The sequence below is a fragment of the Bombus pyrosoma genome, linkage group LG13 (assembly GCF_014825855.1).
Source record: "Bombus pyrosoma isolate SC7728 linkage group LG13, ASM1482585v1, whole genome shotgun sequence".
NCBI classification, from domain to species: domain Eukaryota; kingdom Metazoa; phylum Arthropoda; class Insecta; order Hymenoptera; family Apidae; genus Bombus; species Bombus pyrosoma.
In genome coordinates this window covers 9,381,473-9,398,470 of record NC_057782.1, presented here as the reverse complement: position 1 = coordinate 9,398,470, position 16,998 = coordinate 9,381,473, and the positions used below count along the sequence as shown (strand labels likewise).

The 16,998-nt window shown below is 39.7% G+C and overlaps 1 protein-coding gene across 8 annotated transcripts in view; it reads right to left on the bottom strand.

Annotated features, from left to right (window-relative positions):
* LOC122574302 (putative polypeptide N-acetylgalactosaminyltransferase 9) overlaps positions 1–16,998 on the bottom strand; it is a 295,412-nt gene that overhangs the window by 120,294 nt on the left and 158,120 nt on the right. For 7 of the 8 annotated variants that reach the window (XM_043741736.1, XM_043741737.1, XM_043741730.1 and 4 more), the window contains one exon: positions 15,252–15,317. The exons of the other annotated variant lie outside the window; for it this stretch is intronic. The gene's annotated coding sequence lies outside the window, so the exon portion shown is untranslated. The remainder of the gene's footprint in view (positions 1–15,251; positions 15,318–16,998) is intronic. 8 annotated transcript variants of the gene reach the window in all.

Genomic DNA, 16,998 nt, shown 5'->3' with positions numbered 1-16,998 from the left:
CGATGTAAAAAATGTATCTATAGAACCGATCGATCTGCGTTGCATGAAATATGATACCGCGAAATTTTACACATTAGTAATTATCTCCAAGCAAATGAAATTGATACTTCAGCGACGTTTGCACAATTAATGAAAACAGTAAAACAAACGTAAAATCTTTGATAATCAAAAAATGAAAAGGCCACGATCTCTCAATTTAACCAGTTGATTCAAATGAAAATACGTTCGGAATTTTAAACTACCGTCAGTTCTCGCTACTTCTCTTTAAACAAATCTGCGAGTATTACGGAAACCAGAATAGATCCAACACAAACGATAGAGGTTCTTTGTAAAGAGAAGAAGAAAATGTTAGAGTCTAAAAAAATCACGTGTTGCAAAAAAAAGAAAAAACAATTCCTTAGAAGTGATTCGTTGAAAAATCCGAAAACTTGGAAATCCGAGACGTCTCGCGTCTTAACTTTCTCCCCGCGATTCCCAAAGTTTCCTTTCCCAAAAGCTTTCAGGAAAGACCAACGCTTTCGAAGATCGTTGTAGACCGATAAAAATCCCAAGACAGCACGGAGGAGCTTGAAAACACACGAAGAAGCGAAGAAACCTACGGATTCACCGAACAATGCCGCTACGTTAATGCGTCTGTAAGCGATAGCGTTATAGCCGTTAATGCGAACAACGAACAACCGGTGTATCAAGCAAGAAAACGGTCCTTGGAAAACACAACTTCTTAAAACAGCGTCGTGTCGCGTTACACGGTGTTCGCGCATGAGGTAACACAGGAACGAGGCCGGTTATTCTATCCGGCCCTTGGAATCGTTACAAGCATTCGTTGCGACTGAATTACACATACGCGGGCCATACTTTTTTTGCCGACGTTTCTTTTGCACGTGGAGGGAAGTCGCACGTGAAATTTCAAAGGGGAACTATAAGGCTTTGTGCGCGCGCTAGACAGGCCGCGTAAAATAAAAAATTCTTCATTTTCCATTACAATTCTGTTTGCTTGGGATCTGTGTAGCAAACGCGCGGCATCGCGGTGAAATGTATCCAAAAGTGAATTTTCGACCCTATTGGAAATTTTGGGTTTTCAGTGGAGACGCGAGTACGATACGCAAGATTTTAGAGAATGCGATTCGACAGATAAAAGAAATTACATAGTGTCGAGTATTACAGGGGAATATACAATTATCGAACTTCACATAATTTTCTGGAAATCCTTCGAATTAGAAATGCGCAAGTATTTATTTGGAAGCTAAATCCTATTATCAATAAATTTGATCAGTTTTCTTCCATCAAATAAAATTTTTATTCATCCAGAACGTTTTTTCTCTCTTTTTTTTTTTATTTATTTAAATACACGAAAAAATCCAATTCCCTCAAACTGCGACATTCAAACCCACCATAGTTGCAATTGTAATTACGAACACGGAGAAAAGGTCCCACTCCAATGCTTCGGCCAACCAATTCCAAATCAGAAAAAATACAAAAAAAAAAAGAAAAAAAATAGAAAAGGAGACAGAAGCAAGACAGGCGAGAAAAGACAATGAAAAAAAGGACGGCGAGAGAAATAGCGAGGCAAAATAGTTTGTCAAAAATGAGTCGAATTCCGCGCGCCATCGATGTCACGCGGTTGTTTGTCGATTTTTCTCCCCCGTCTCGCCGCTCTGCATGGTTTTTTTTTTTTTAAACCTGAACGCTTCTCACTCTTCCTTTCAACCTGATACACCGCAATTCTCTTTTGCCTGGTGGATCGCGGGCGCGCGTTTCAAAGCGGATTTTGCGGAGCGTGACGGCGTTCGAACGTGATCCTAGCAATTTGTCGTTGCGGCGCATTCATCGCTGCGAATCAAACCGATTAACGGCGGAACCGGCAGTCGTTGTATTCGGTGGCCGACCCTCGACCGGCCAAAACGTTTCCGCGCTAACGGTGTACAGCCTAGCTTTTTCCCTTCTCCAGCTTTTCCGTGTCCATTCGGAGACGCTTTCAGATAAATTTCGATCGAGAAACTCAGGCACGAAAGGGCAAAGGTGAAAGCTAAGGATTAACTATCTGCATTTTATTGGCCTCGATCCATAGCGCTAGGCTCTAGAAGTCGAGAGCCGACGAGTCTGCTACAAACGTTCGAATTCGTTCCGAAAGAAACCTCGAACGAAAGAGATCGACCGTGGAAAATCCCCTTCCGCGCTCTTTCCAAGTGATTTCGCTAATACTATTTGCGAGTTCATCGGTACTTTGCCCGATGGAGAAATCTTGACTGTGACTTTTTAAAGGTGGGAGGAGAATAAGAGGGGGGAGAGTCCATACGAACGAAACGGAATTATTTTTTCACGACTGCGAGAGCAGGTTTTGATTTCGATGGGGTATTTGACGGATTTTCTGGCGAGGAAAAATATTGCCGAGGTTCTGACGGATATCCTCGATGAAATGTGTTTATGGAGGTTTGAAAGATTGGTTTTGCCGAGCGGATTGCAGCATTTTTTTTTTTAAGCAAATGGGATCCTTTCGGATTTTACGCGTGGTTAGGTTATTTCATATTCGAATTCTCCTCGAATCCCAATCAATTTCAAAGAATATAAAGATACAAGAAGTAATGTTAATCGCACCACTCAATACATTTCTTAACAACATAATAGATTTACAAAGCGTGCCTATCGCTTCTGCTGTGAGAAATATCCATCGATTATTCGCAGGCAATAAGTACCGAGGAACACGTTCATACTTGCAATTACTTTGTCTACCTTTACGTAACCGTTGCACTGCCTTTTACGTTTACTCGTCCACATGATTCAAATCGTTAAATTCTGCTTGCAAATTACACAACAGAGACCTTTGGTTCGTTGACATTTACACTAACTCGACGGACAAAGCGATTTTTCCAATCGTCGCTTAAGAAACGATCATAAATCGAAGAAGGAGAAGGAGAAACTTAAAACAAACACGGCTCTCTTCGAATCTTTCACTTCTTTTTTTCCCTTGCTCTCTTGCGACATGGAATTACACGTTCGCTGATCGAACGCATTTACAAGCGGCGAACAACGCCGTGAAAGAGCAAACGAACGGATCTCTTAATCAAACTCGAACGTAAATTACCAGCTCTTGACGTTTATTTCGGCTGCATTATTAACATTGCACTAGCTGTTTGGATATTTGCATGCAAAAAGCCGATTCGTTTGATACCTATCCAATGTAATTTCCGTACAAGTAGGTACTTTAACCGCAATACCACACCGTTATTTGTCGTCATTCGAAATTGAAAATCGGCAAATTAGACCCGGTTTAGTAAAATAGAAGCTTCCCCCACGTTTTAATTATCGAAATCTTCTTCCGATGTTTGATAAAATTATTTATTTAAAATTTCCGACGTCTAATCTCGTTGATCGTCTAAACAAGTGATTTCAGCGTCGATCTTTTCGTTTATAAATATTCCAAACTTCTCTGTACTCGCAAAAGTACCATACGATATTTTCTTTCTCTTCCGAAAAATGATTATATGCGACAGAAAATGATTTTATTCTGCAAAAGTAGTTATCATACTCTGTAATATCCCACTGGTCGATTGAATTGCGTAAAACGAATAACCACTAGATTTATCCATACGATTTCATAAAAAATCGCGTATCGACTATCCACGCGCTATTGACCCTGGCCCAAAGCTGAGAACCATCTTTTATGCCTAACGACGAAAGATATACGCTCGAGTCTACTAGAACACGACACGTTCGATCCATCGTCGATCTTCCTCCCCCGTTTCTCGAATCTGCGTTTACATGGTTAACCCATTAGGCTAATCCCGCTTGTAAATTCAACCAGAGAACCGTAGCAACTGCATTTTTTCGACAACCATCGTTTCGCATTCCGATTCATCTCGATCGACCGTACGAAATACGGGCAATTAAAAAGTTAGAGTATGAAAAGTACGAAAGACGTTTCCCTGAGTGAACGGGTGAGAAAAATTAAAATTCACGAGGTGAACGACGAATGCACAATACGATTGATCGTGCGAAACTACGACAAGATATTCGGTAAAAGAAAGATAATTAATAAATTTGAAAATTGTGAAATATCTAAAATAGTTAAATTTTCACATACTGAAATTTAATAATCTCTTTTCTTTGACAAGTGACTTTTTTAGTTTGTGCGGATATTAATTATAACTGGAACTTAAAAACAGGCGCATCGATTTGCCCTCAATTTCATCTATTTTTAAATAAACGATCGGTCAGCGAGGAACACGCCATTCGCTTTTCACGCCATCTTTTGCGTGCTCTCGGCCTTAATTCTTACGATGCGATGCGCATCGCAGTCAAAGGAAGCTTTTTAACCAGTATTGTAAAGAGTTTCCCTTGGCCGGAGATAGAGATGAGGATTCAACTTCCGTTGAAGGCCTGCCTTCTCTGCCGCGCAATTAGGTTTTAAATTTTTAGTTTATACAATGTCGAAGTCGAACAGAACTACTGATAGGATTTCTTTGCAACCAGTTCGCAGAACGCTCGATATTCCAATTTCCTTGTTAATAATCTGACTTGTCTGTGCCTTTTCAAAGTGACGTGATATTTTTCCCGATAGCCTTTTATTTTTCTTTTAAAGATATCTTAATTGAAACAAATTCGCAGTAAAAATGAAACCTTTGAAAATAGTGGCGAGAGCGTATTACCGAGAGTAATTCGCGAGTAAAGAGCGCGAGAAGTAGCGTTTAAAATGAAAGTAGGCCACCTACCATTATTCACTTGATGCAAATAGGAAAAGTAAAGAAAATGAACAAATGGGCTTCGCACGAGTTAAGCGACACGCAGCAGCCGAAATGGATGTACATGGCCTCTTCGTTATTTCAGACGAATAGGCAGGCCGAATTAGAATATTAAATTTTATCTCATTGCTCCAACCTTCCACTTACCAATGATTATTTCTTCAAACGCCTAAACAATTCTCCAACGAACGAATTACCTCGTACTAGAGATACAGTAAGTTACAGCATTGGCAAACATTTTTTAATCTTTCGTTTGAATAAATTCAAAGTGCGAAATTGCGCACAAAATGCGCATAATATGAAACGGCATATAAAGTATCCAACGTATAGCGCTTGCCATAATGCTCGATGCGCGGGTAAAATAATTTTCTACCGAGCGTTATGAGATTGGTTTTCCAGAAACAATCGCGTAGCTATTGCGCTTCGCGCTTGTACTTTGCACTTGCACATTACACTCGCGCTTTACACTTGCGCTTCACACTTGCACTTTGCGCCAATGTTTCGCGTTCATCCTACTGCGGTTCTACATTTTCAATTACATTCGCAGAAGTATGAGTTTGCATAAAAATCCATACTCTACTCACGGACCACTCGAAGAATTTCGCGGGCTATAGCCTTTAAACTTCTTACGAGAGACCCGGTAAACGCGGTGTTACACAGATATACTTTCGTCGAAACGACGGAACGCCGATAAGGGACGAGGTGGAACGAAAGTGTCGTTATTATTAAATAAAGTGTGGCGTAAGAGGCGGCTGGGCTAGTCGCCGGTTATCATGGAGGACGAGGAAGAGGGATCATGCATAATTCAGCGAAAACTTGGCTCCCCTGACGGGATAGTAGACGAACAGCCCGTGGTATCGGTGCATCACGACGCGTAGAATAACGGCACTCTGTCCTTTGCCTCCCGCCACGAGCTGTCTACCCGCCCCGTAATCTTTACCGAGCCATTAACGTCCAACAACTTTTTATACGCCCGTCCCGGGAACTCGATTCAACCTGCACTCTGTTGCGTTCCGAGGTGGTACGGTGTTCATCAAGTTCGCATCATTCGGACGTAAATCGTATCGATTATGAACGAAGAACATGCATGTACACGCGATAACAGAGTTATCATACTAAATATCGTTCAAAGATGTTACACGTTAGAGGTAGATTTGATTACGAAAAATCTCAAATAGGACAATAGCTACTGTATCTGATAATAAAATAATAATACGATGTTCTTCGTTCGCTGTAGACACAGAAGTAGAAATTTTCCTATAAAATAATTTCTCATAACTTCATAAACGTTCGCAATAATAAATAAGTCAGTGAAATAGAAAATAATGTTTGGTATTTTGACACAATTTCTGAGAATACAGTGGCATCGTACAATATCTGCATTCTAAGCGAAGGAGCGTTCTCTTTTCGGTCTGCATCGGATAAAGAGTTAGACTACCGAAAAATCCAGCACATTCGCAATTCAAATCAATTTTCTAACTACAACGGGAAATTGAAATCGAAACGCAGGTAGCGGCGAGTTGCTGTACATCGGCTCTTATCGTCGCGACAATCCACGAAGAGGAAACGGAGGGTGAACTGAGAATTACTCTGGGATACGAATACGCTTCTGAGCATTCGCCATAAGCAGGCGAGAAGTGCAAGCTCCGTCGGTGCTTGAAACTTAATCCCCCGCGTCGTCATAAGATAACGGCACTCGGCACCGCATAAACTTCATTGTCTCTGTGCTAAGCGGCCGTTGCAACATCGTCTCTTTACATAGCCTCGTCTCTTCATTGTTTCCGCGGCGTTTCTGGCGTTCGTACGACTACACTGTCGCGTTACCAACCCTCTTTCGACCGCGCCGCCAGTCTCCACGATACGCAGACAATCTGATATCGCGACGAATTTTGAATTTACGTTCCGACTGTTCTGACATTTTGGTGAAATCTCAGTTCCAACATCCGACGAAATTTCACAGTGCTAATTGAATGTGTCGAGTCTTTATCGCTGTGACCTATATTTCGGTAAAATGTCAACGAAAGATTCGACAAAACGGTAGAGTATACGAGAATACTTTACCACCTACTAATATTAACAAGCTTTATTCGTCTCCGATCAAATTCAAGAATAAGATCCTAATTATACGACCAATTCTGTGTCTCATTAATGCGCGGTAGTTAAATATGGGATTGTCGTCGATAAGCAATACGAAACCGCCGTACGTAGTACCGTGTACACTGAGAGTAAAATTTTCAAGTCGTTACGTGCTGCATAAAATGCAATAATTCGAAAAAGATGTATTAGAACTAGAAATTGCCTTAGGAAAGTCTCTCCAGAATGACAAAGATCGATTTCATATCGAAGATCGCGAGACAAACTACGCTATGCGTCGACGACCAAACAATTTTATTTTGACTCGGGACCATAAATTGACGGTAAAGCTGAAAAATTATAATGGAGCTGAAGCGTAAATGAATGATGACCTACATCACAGGGGAAAAGATAAAACTTCCAAAATGCTGCTTGATTAATGCTCGATCATAGCGACGTAAGAAGGGGGACCGAATACCAATCCATCGATTTAAAACGACTGAACTGGAACAAAAGATAAGAGCTCGTGGATGTAGCAAGGGTTCTAAGAATTTTGTGTAAAAGAAAAGCGAAAAACTACAGCAAAAGGAAGGGTACAGTTTCGAGGAAACGCTGCTAATGAAAATTTCTATTTTAAACAAGTTTTCGGGAGACACGGTGATTAACGAGGTCCAGTATCATAACGGGAACACGCATAGGCGACTAGCGACGTTTCTGGACGTCGTTAATCACCATCGTCCCTTTTCTGTTTCAAAGCTTTAGCTCTTCAGGATCGATAATCAAACGAAAGGACAAAGACACTGACCAACTAAGTATTATCCAACTAATTGTTGCTGGATGATACGACATACGTAGCAAGACGAATCAGCGAGACTTTAAATTGTCTAGGAAAATTACAAAAAAAAATCAGAGTAAACGATAGAATGTAACTTTTCCTTTCCTATGGAAAGTTCTTCCATAATACGTTTCGTGATATTTTAATCGACAGCAATCTTTTCACAAATCTCAAATGCTAAAGTATTTGGCATATTCGAAATTTACGCTGTTAACTCATCGCGACCAATGCAAGCAATCTGTGAACAAATAGACTCTGTAAACAAGCGCAGCTGTCGTTAAACCAAACCGCGTGTAAACATCGAAAATCATAGATGACCAGAACGCAATTAACTATAAATAAATACAACTGATAAAACAACGAGAGAAAGAAAACCTAAATGATATCGATTGGTATTCGAAGTTAGGGTACTCGTTTCGCATCTATGTAGCTAGGATCATCCGTCTACGTTTGCGAACACCAAGGAACCTAGAGAATTCACCACGGCAGTCCAATCGTCTGTCCAAATTAGAGAAAGATAGAATTATCAAGGGAAGGAAAGACAGATGACCCTGCTGAATAAAGCAGAGAAGGTAACTTCAGCCGGCCCAAGGGTAAAATTTGCATCGGCGATTTGTACCCCCGCCCCCTTTCCCGCGGTTGCTTTCCTTCGTAGTAGCGAACCTTAATTCGTTTTGTTTCTCGCGTTGAAAATATACCGGTCTTTCCGCAGCAAGTTTCTAGTCGTTGACTATCTCGAGATAATCGGAGATAAAGAGCAACAGATAATTACAATTTTTAACGTACTTGAAGTTACGCAATTCTCAAGAAGTTGCATAGGAAGATTAACCGAAGCTATTAACTAGACTTATGTTCTTCTATCTAGAGATCCATAAAATTTGAAACTCCTTTCATCCTTCGATGTTCAACGCTCGATACTCTTCTTCTATCTTCCAAAATCTCCAGCTTGTTCTAAGACTGGAAAGACAGATTACGTTCTACCTAGTCTGTAATAGACTATAGATAATACTATGTCTAATAATAGCCTATAGTCTATTATTATGCCGTGGAAAATTTGAATTACAGACGGGACATCATAACGGTCTTTTAATCGAGTATTTTAAAGCTGAATCAATAAATCGAGCATAAGTTATTGAACGTTTATGAGCTCGTCAAAACATTCGAGCGATAAATTTACAGGCTGTTCCTCGCGTTTATGAGTGCCATAAACGAGAAGGAGCGCGTGATTCAAAGGAGACGAGAAATAGCAACCGCTCGTCGATGCAGGTAGTAGAGAACGGATTCGTGTTTTAAAGGACTCGGATCTGCCCGCTCTCCTGACGTACTACGTTTCGAGATCAAACGCGAAATTTCCAAGCGAACGATGTAATTGCATGCACTTGAAGGTTTCTGGCGTGTCGGATGTAAACTGGCTAATTTGCGAAAATAGTTTTGAAAAGAGAAAATTCCAGGTAAATGTACATTAACTGATAAATTCATAAAATTCCGGATAATCAAATTTTCTCAAATAAAAATTTTAATATGTAAATCGATGTCATGTTTTACCTATCCCTTTTACATGTAGAAAGTACTTAAAAGCGCGAAGCGTCGATTTTTCCGTTTAACCGTGCATCCAGTGCATGGGTCATCCAGTGTCGGCGTACGACCACGATTTCCCCGACATGCAAAATCAATTAAATCGACGACCTCTTGATTCCACGTGGATTATGTTTGACATACTAATGACACATAAAATACTAAATGGCGCTATAATGTTCCATGAGATTACTATGTTTCTTTTGAAATTAAATACGTCGGTGTCATTGAGAAGAAATCGTAGTTTACTGCGTCATAAAAATAAAAATTAAAGGCTTAAATTGATCGACCAGCCGTAAGAATCTTTTTCTCGTTGTTATCAATCTTGTTGGAATGAGATTCGAAAAACAAAATGATATTCCACTGCTACTTTTGGCTACTTTTCTTTAATAACGATGACAAATAACAATAAAATACGCGACCCTTAAAAGTCTACCTACTATATCTCAAATTACACCAACTTCCTCATAGACTCGTGACAAATCACTAATCGCGGAGAAATGCCCGGTCGCCAGTGTTCGATCGCACAATTCCCAACTTTCCGGAGGTAAACGAGCAAGCTGATCCAATAAAGGAAACGACGCATAAAAATTTTAAATCTACAGAACGTTGACCGAGTCACGTTCCCCGTGAGCTTCGCGCTTTCTTCTCCGTTAGATGGAAAGCGAGCAAATCAATGTTTCTCACGAGGAATGTTTCTCGTTTTATTTCGACCGACTTTGCAGTCGTGACGGTGGTCACAGGGATGGAATGAACGTCATCGTAGCTCGAAGCAGAAAATTCATAACACTGGGCCTTGGAAGAGAGAAAACGAGCGACCAAGTACAATTAGAATCGACGTGTTTGTAAATGTTTGACGCGTTCTGCCTCGGTTCGTGAAGAAAGATTTGATCGTTTCAAACGGATATATGTCACGGTTTGAACGTTTATCTATCGTATTACGAAGTAAAATTGGAAATGAATTTTAGGATAGAAAATAGGTCGTTACTTGCATTACTTATGAGATGCTATAACTGATGATTTCGCTAATTTAGAAGGAGGTCAAGAGATTAATAGTGGTGGATTAATAGAAGAAACAAGCGTAAAAGATGGAGGTAACTACACTCGTGCCCAAAACGTAATTAAGAAGAGTATTAGTTTCAAAGTAGGAAGTACTTATAATTCACGACTTATAACTTATAACTAGATCAATACTTGGATTGCCTGTAAAATAATTTAACAATTGGCCAATTAGTAAGGTTTTCGATGATCCAGGAAAGTTAATGTAATATTGCAGACAATGGAAGTGGTAGATAAAAGGAAATTGAGTATCGTATGTTCATACTACGTTCCAATCAAATATGAATTTATATTGACTGCGTACGGCAACGAATAATGTATGTACATATAACGAAGCAGGCATCAAAATCATACAGTCCCACGCTTCGCTTTAACAAGTATTTCATCGTGGAATTACGTAATTGAATAATTAAAAACCGTTTCTTTTCTATAACGAAAAAATCCATTTATCGCGTTCGTCATTAATTACGAATATTAAAAGAGTTCGCTCGGTTTTGACGCTTATCTAATTCATTAATTTAATAACTTATCAGAATCGGCAATAACCATAGAGCGATAACTTTTTGACGGGCGAAAATTGAGTTTAAATTAAATACGTACGATAAGGCCGATAGATTTAAGGATAATCTTTCATTCAAGATAAAATCTATGTAAGATCATACTTGTTTCACTGCAATTACATTAACTCAAATTCTTCGTAATATCTCGGCAAACTGAACGATACTGATCTCTCCTTATTTATAATGTTTCATTACTAAATTCTCCGAATAAAATAGAGAGAAGGATTTTCACATTGATTTCTGTTCGCACCACAATGCACACGCACACTCTAACCTCTGATCAACCCATTCAGATACACCCTCGGTACACCTCGGCTCGAAACTCATCAATATTAAACGTCTTACCTAGCAATGAATTTATTTGAATAGCCGTAAGCCTTCAACCGTTTCAGACACTTCCAACAATTTTCCTTCGATCATGAATATTGCATGATATCGCCTGTGTAACTTAACGAAATCGCGCTCCGTCGTGTTCACTAAGAGAAATGAAAAGAAAGTAAGACAAAAAAAAAAAAAGAGGAACAAGATCACCGAGTTTCTCTACGTCTGTCTGTTCAACGACCAGTGATGCATTTCGCGGGAAAATAAAACAGCTAGCTGGCTTCGATCGGATTTTTTCGGTTGGCCAGCTCGTTTCGCACGACCGGAAACAGCCGACGAAAAATCGAGCCAAGAAATGGCTCGTCACTGACGCAACGAAATCGTCTATGAAACGTAACAATCGTTACGTCCCGGCGGTAGCATTTGTCGTAACGAGATGTAAATGCACGATCGCGCGGACAAACGCGTTTCGTCTTTTTATCGCCAGTTGCCTCCGCGTTTCATTGCGAACGCTGGATTAGAAACAAAAATATAACCGAAATGGCACGAGAGCAGCTCGTTTGGCTGGACAGAGTTCGAAAGGAACGGGGCATGATCGATGTGCATCGTTTCGAGAGTTCGGGGATAATCGCGTGTACGGCTTCTCATTAAATGTACGCGATATGGGCGAAGCATGAAATATAGACAAATCACGTTTCGACCGATCGAGACTGGAAATGTTTAATCCCGCTGGATAACATCGGTAAATCCTATTGATTTATTTTAGATTCGAGATAAATTCTCAAACCTACGAACTTTGAAGCTTTTCTATCGTTCGTAAAGCATAATTACGAGTATGTAACGTTAGAGTAACGTCAAAATGATAGAATCGAATTCTTTGGGAAGATCACAGCATGAAATACTGGTCGTATTACATGGAATATTCGATGCTTATCGACGTATATATAATACGTTGCTCACGTGCAAATTATTATACGCGTAGCTCTGTTCGTCGAGACAACTTTCGAAACAGGACAATTCGAATAACCGGAGGAATTATTGAGCAAAGTTGGCATACCCATCTAACTGTGGCCCATATGACTTAATAATCCTCGTAACGATACCGAAGTTCGTATTGTATCCTGTTGGAGTAATAGATCCCCGTTTTGAAATTAATTCTATGTAACTATGACTATGGATTTGCAGTAGCGTTGTTCGGTAACGGTTGAAAAATTCTATCGCTGAAATTTTGCAACGTTATCTTATCGATACGATTATTGGATTAACGTTGACACTGATAGAAACTGTCGAATGTCTCGTGTTAGATTTATCGAATTCTCTTCCTCCGATCAGCTGCCGTTTACGATTGTACGTAGCGTGACTGAAATTACGTTACGTTGAGTTACGAAGATGCGAATTATGAAAATACGGATTAGTGTATCAGATGGTTTTATGAATATCGTCAGCTCATTAATTATTAATCTATTTGCATATTCGATATTGATTGCGCAACGATTAATCGCAATTTAGATTACACAAATATAAAGAGTGTAAAGTTCAAATATCGAATATTGGCTTGCTTTGCCTTACCTATTCCATATAGAATACAATAAAATTGAGAGATATGACAATAATTAAACGAAAGAGAAAACACAAACGGTTCTTCGCAGATAGTCCGATTAGCAACTAGTGGAAACTAAGTGTGCAAAAATTCAAGAAACTTCGAATAATAGAAAGTCACGGATTTAATAACTTTTTGTGAACCGGATAAGCGCAGAAAGGTGATTAATAAATCGGATGTTGGGTGAGGCGTGCTTCAAAGAAACGAAACCGTATCCGATAGCATTTTCAAGCGGAGAAACGATAGAAGGGAAGAAGGGATGACTATGACTATATAACCTGTGTGGTTGGAAATTCGCTTCATCGACATCGACAACACGCCACGTCGGCCCCGACCTTCCAAGGGTTGAGATAAAATCAAAGCGAAATCCCTTGAAAATCGCGCTGGAAAGAGAGCCGCGCATCCCTGGCGTTTCTGGATCGCGTTTCGATGCTTCGTTCGAGCGGAAGAACCTGCCAGCTATTTTGCCGCGTTGGTCCCTTTCGGCTGAGCTGGCAGAAGCAATCATCTTCCGAAATGTCAGACTTGCCTTGGTCGCAAGATACGAATCTCTGGAATAATTTTTTGAAAGGATCGTGTAATAAAATGTGATATTGCACAGTCGCTGGGAGAAACTGTCTGGCTATGCTGCTCAATGGAATAAGTAAATGTATCAGGAAACGATAAGGCAGATTAAGTTGTCCTGATGAATCGATAAAACATCGTCAACTTATTTTTAACGATAATTAAAATACCACAATACGGTGGAGTTCTGGTTATCCGAGTTCCCTTTAACCGAAGTTTCGTATAATCCGAGGTGCTTCGAACTTTATCACAACTTCATTTTTTTCGTAAGTTTAATATAAAGAGTACAAAAGTGAAAATAGTCAAGTATTTTTAAGACAATTGATCAAACTCTCAATCAATTGAATAATTGATTAAACTTAAATACGTGTGCAATATCGTGTTATCGAAATGTTCTTCACAATTCTGTTGCACGACTTATTAACGACCATGCATTCCTCTGTGTTACTCGAATCTTCGATTATTCGAGATAGATTCGGTCCACGTTCTAAGATAATTATCGTATATTGAAATAATTCAGCTTAGATTTAAAGTTTCGAACAATTTTTCAAATTGGTTCTCACGAATCAGCCAACCAGCCTCTATTCATCTTCAGTATCGTCGTCCTTTTTTCTCCCCTACATTTTCCCAAATCAAAGTGCTCGTCTTTCTCCTCGCAATATTCGAAAATTCACGAAACTACTCCGCATAGGAAACATGACACAAGTTTTCTAAAAATACGTCGAGCTGCTAAATTATAGATCTTGTAACGACTGGCGCATCGTAGTTTGCATAATATATCGAAATCTGTCCGATACGTCGTAGAGTAAGACATATGCATGATACGTCGTAGAATTTGTCACACGTCGAAATTCGAAGCGTTCAGAGAACGAATCGACGGATTCTTTGAAGAACCTTTGGCTAATCCAAGTATACGTTAGGCCTTTGCTTCTAAATCTTGGCGAATCCAATGATTGAGAGATTTCAACGGGGAAAACAGATGGTCGTGCGCGAATGGCCAAGAGCCGACCGAATTTATGGAATGAAATGTAAATTGAATACGCAGTCAACGAGAGCGTCGAGAAACGACACGAGTAAATCGTGCCAGTTGGCTTCTTCGTTCGTTTTCTTTTCCCTTCTTATTACCTTCGTTTTCTGTTCAGCGTGCCGATAATTCGCACATAAATTCACAACAAATTGAAATAAAAACCGGGTCGATCGGGATGCAATTTACGTACTCCCCCCCCCTCTGAATCCACTTCGCAATGACAAAAAAGGGGGTGAGACTGAATCGAACTGGGGACATGGGGCGAGGAGCAGAGACAGAGGAAGAAGATTGTTTAGTGCCAGGAAACCAATCACGATCCCCCTGGTAATTCCCTTTTCTCGTATTAATTACGAACTTCGGACGTTTCTTCGATCAGATAAACTATCGCGATGGCCGATATAATTGTTGTGGTCGAGTAGCTGGAAATGATTTTTCTTTTCTTTAGTTTTTTTTTGGACGGAAGACTGCTGTAGTGTAGACCGCAATTATCCGTTCTACCGTCGATAGTAAATTTAAAGCATCGGAAAAGATTACATTTGAAAATTTGGAATAATTGTTTATCGTTCTGGTAGAGAAGATTCGGCTCGTGGAAGGAAATTGTTACGCGTGAATTTGATGTGCAATCGCAGCACTGAGCGATCTTAACGTAACGGTGTCCTGGATCTAATGTTGCTAAGATACTTTTTATAATGCGAGTTAAAATATGCTCACCCTGAACTAGTTACGAATATGTAAGATGTAAGAACGTATAGTCAGAGCAGATACTACACATCGCAGGTTTCTCTCGGAGTCTTTTTCAAGAAAGAATTATTATAAGATTATTTCGAAAAATAATAATGGATTTCTCGCGAAGGTAATACAAAAATCAATCCAAAGTTATAATCTTATTGCTACTTACGAGCGCTTCAACAGCACCACGCCCAACGCCCAAGCATTTCTACTCGTTTCAGCAAAATGTACGAACCTGCAAAGTTAAAAAAGCGAAAATTACTTCTTCCATTAACGTGACCAGGACGCCTAAAACGATACAGTACATGGCTAAGACCGGGGCTTTCGTGATCTCGTGTAACTTGAAACAAAGTTATTGGGACCTCTGTTCCCCATTCAAGCGTACACGCAATACGTTCGTATTAAATCTCGCGTACTTTTAATTTACCGCCCACCACCGGTCGTAATATTTTCTCCTTTCGCCCTGCGATTTAAACGCGCCACCTGATGCCCTTAATGTCCTAACACCGGCATGGTAACGATTTTTACATGCTGAAAGTAGCCATTAGAATACGAAATGAACAACCAAGAATGTTCAATTATTCCTCTGTTAGAAACAAAGTTCTTTTCAAGGGTTTTATGTCCTATCAACTAAACGATTATTAGCTATAGCTTAAGATTAACTAGTAAGTAAGCGTTACATTAATCTTACAATTAATTTCGATCCCTTTACGAACTCGATAAAGTTGTGAATTTTCTCATTTTTCAGGTTATCCTTAAGCGAGCCTATCAATCTATGCTTATCGCGTGAAAGATTATACTTAGGAGAGTGTAAGATTAGATAATCTACTGTAATTGCAGAAGGGCACTCGTTGCATCGAGGAGTTGGTCTTTTGTATGATAGACTGTGGGAATGTGTAATCTTGGTATGTTCAATCTTAATCCGTGAAATATGATCTCTCCTAGCAAATATAGTATTCGTTTTTCCGTTCTTGAAATGGTCTCGGTTGACATTTTTACCATAAGGCGGGGCTGTTAGATTCCATTCAGATTCCCACTCGTAATATCAAACTATCTTTTGCTTCTTTTATCGAGTCGTTCATATGTAAGTTGTCGCAGTTGACGGTGTTTAGAGAGTCGGCGGCTTGCTTGACCAGCTTTTTCATTGCCAGGAATTTCAACGTGACAAGGGATTCATATCAGTTTTATTTCTTTTCCTTCTTTGACGGTTTTTCTACATACTGAAAAACGTAGTACTATTTCGATGGAATGATCTAGCAGATACTCGTTTCTCTCTCTCTCTCTCTCTCTTTCTCTTTCTCTCTCGCTTTGTCCTATTTTATTAACTACAATCCTATTTCTTTATTTTTTGCATCAATTACAGGATTCTGAGAAGATAAAGATACCAAGAAAATGAAATAGAAAGGGAGGAGAACAAGGCAATTTCTAGGAATTTTATCGCGTGCAAACGCCACAACACGGAGTTTTAGATTGAGTTTGCTCGTCATCGATATCGTGCGGATTTATGGCGTCGAACAATAGCGGAAAGGATTCACGCTTTCACCGAACCGCGCGTATACCTCGATCGAGCAGGAAAAATAGGAGATCGTGAGTAGACGAGGCTGCTTCCTGGGCGAATTAAACGTTTTATGGCGAAAGGCGCAGTCGATTTGAGAGTCTAAGGGAAGGGTCAAGAGGTCAACGCCACTTTTCAAAACCCCTCGGTAGTTTCTTATCGATACGATGTAATAAGGTTGTTCAAGTGCTTGGAGCAATTTACGGATCGATCTAGATGTTTTAGTTATTAATATTTTTGAACGAAAGTTTCAGAGAATGTAATCAAACAGTATGTATATCTTTTAGAGAGGAAAGTATTCTCTTTTTTGATTTTCATCTTTCTATGTACTTTTCATTAAAAAAACGTCTTCCGAGATAGC